We start from the raw sequence: 2,843 nt of genomic DNA, 5'->3' as shown, positions 1-2,843 counted from the left end.
CGGGACGTCATTTGTCCCGTATTTGAATCATTAAAATAAAACAATAATAATAATATGCATATTCCCTTTAAATCTGGCCTGTGTGCCTGTGTGCTTTGTGGGAGCTTTGTCTGAGATGTTCTGAACGATCTGTCAGCAGGATCCGGTCTATCTTTCAGTCACCAGATGCCTCGAACAAGGGGAACCGAAAAATGTTTCCTGTGTGCCTTAGACCAGTGGTTCTCAAACTTTTTCACATCAAAGACCTCTAAACTGACACAAATTAGACCACGGACCCCATCTGATAAGATTTTGTCCCAGGGTCCCTCATCTGATAAGATCTTTGCTTTCAGATGTTTTATTACAGAAAGTGCATGAAACCCATGACCAAAATAGTCACACATTCTGTCATTGTGTTACTTATGGATGGAATTATAGTGAAAATAAATTATTCCCCTTTTTGCTGGGGACCCACTGGAACCCCCTCAAGGACCCCTGGGGGTCCCCGGACCCCACTTTGAGAACCACTGCCTTAGATACTTCAATCCATCTGACGGAGTACAGTGTAAACTACTGGATTTGGTAACACTTTAGATTAGGGAACACATATTAAGTATTAACTATGGGTTTTCCCTCAATAGTTTAATAATTTCACTCTTATAAGCCCCATACTGAGCAAAAGCATACTAAAATTCATATGCAAATACTTCTTTACTGACTACTGTAAGCTCTAATTAGGATACTTGAGGGAAAAGCCACAGTTAATGGGCTATACTAGAATACGATTCTGCATACGATGCAGAATAAGGTGCTAATAAGTGGTTTGTAATGACTAATAATGAACCAAAACACTACTAATATGCATGTTAATAAGCAACTTATTAATAGTTAATATGTGTTCCCTAATCTAAAGTGTTGCCCTTGATTTTTATGAAGACAGTGATGAATCGGCCAATGGCGTCCACCGAGCCATAATGGATTGTTAAGGAAAATATCAACTGAAGACAGAGTGTATCACATCCTATGATGAGGAGAAAGCTGGCACAGTTGAACTATACCTGTGTTTTTTTCCCAAAATGTGGGACTTGTCTCTGAGCAGCTGGTAAGGAAACCTAGAGGAAACCCAACTCTGCATCGCTGAGGTTTACGAGGAAATCAGGAAATTCAAAGTGAAAAATGCTGCAAAGAAAAGATGACAGCTTTTTGGCAGCTGATGGAAAAAACGTTAAGGCCAAAGTGAAAGAGGAGTTCATGGGACTTTGTTCCTGTTCCTGATCGTGTCATTGGTTCTCAGTGTGCTCGGTCCAAACGCATTTTGTGGAGAGGATTTTTTTTTCACTCATGGCCAATAATAAGTGGACAGATACAAGAAACCGATGCAGCACAGATCTGATCAAAACTGAGCTTCAAATTTCGGTGAACATTAATATCTGATTAGCACACTAGCTAACGTAGCTAGTAGCAGCTAGCGTTAGCATGTTCACATTAACATCAGTGTGTTTGCTGGCTAGTTAGCTAGCTAACAGTTTGTTCAGGTTAACTGAGCTGACTCTTCTCAAGCTCCAACTCTTCATGTTTTGGAGTAGAGACTAGGGCTAAAGAGAAGACAGTTTACTGTGTCACAGTAACCTACATTTGGAAACAAATCCACCTTATCACACTATTCACTTTTACTGAGAACGTTACTGAATGGATCTACAGCCACACCACAACAAGCTGACTCAGCTGCTCTCTGCTGACAGCTGCTTCACACACATTTACACTTTATTACACCATGATCTGGGTGAATACTGGATTCTGATTGGCTGCAGGGTGTCCATTAATTCCTGATAATGGACACCTACTAAGTAGTTCCAGTGAAACTGTCTGTTCACCGTTCTAAATTAATGCGCTGGCTACGTAGCATCAGCCTGTATCTAAAATGAGTAACCATAGCAACAGGGACGCAGTCAAAGCCTCCGTTCATTTGTTCATGAAAATCTTGATATTGTTTTGGGGACAGTGACATGGCTGATAGCTAGCTAGTCTTGTTGTTAAACATACTGTCAAATTATATTTACTGTTTGTTATTGACTTTGAATGTTGCAGCATAACGTTAGCTTTCTGGCTCCTAGCTGAGCCAAAGGCTTCTATGAGCTGAGCGGACTAGACTACTAGACTAGACTAGACTAGACTACTAGACTAGACTAGACTACTAGACTAGACTAGACTAGACAGAACCGTCCTCCACTGAGCGTCGGACAGTTCTGGCCTCCCACTCACTCTCACTCACTCAACTTTATTGTCCCACTAAGGGAAATTGGGTTTGCAGCCATGGTAACCAAGCGGTCCACAACATCAATCAACAACACAAACAACGCCACGCAACACAAGCTCGTGACAGAGAGGCTCCTCCTCACAAGTACCATTATACAATAAAGATCAAAACAATAGATAAGCTAGTGTAAAATGAATCTCCATATCATCATGGTCCCTATAGTTTAATGATTATTTGGAGTTCAGCAGACTAATGGCTACAGAAACAAAAGATGCCTAAAACAACCTAAAACAACCTGATGGCAGCAACTCAAATCCCCCATGTAGAGGATCAGAACAGTCCAGAATGACTCTGGTCTTCCTAAGAACCCGTGTATGGTAAATGTCAGTGAGCTGGGTCTGAAAGACGCTGTTGTACTTTTTTAAAGATTCCATCCACACTGGGTTCAAAACAGCTTTCTGTGGATAATAGTGCCGAGATATTTGTAGTTTTCCATCAGAGGCTGTAATGGTCAAAGTGAGGCTGAAGACTTTCTCAGATCAATAATCACATCGTCCCTGTCGTCCATTACTTCCTGATCATGGACAGCTGGACTCACTTCACTAAC

This window comes from Centroberyx affinis, unplaced genomic scaffold, assembly GCF_046629955.1.
Source record: "Centroberyx affinis isolate AG114_WGS23_722 - 3 ecotype Tasmania unplaced genomic scaffold, CSIRO-AGI_Caff_v1 ptg004829l_1, whole genome shotgun sequence".
Taxonomy (NCBI): Eukaryota; Metazoa; Chordata; class Actinopteri; order Beryciformes; family Berycidae; genus Centroberyx; species Centroberyx affinis.
This window is presented reverse-complemented; position numbering follows the sequence as displayed.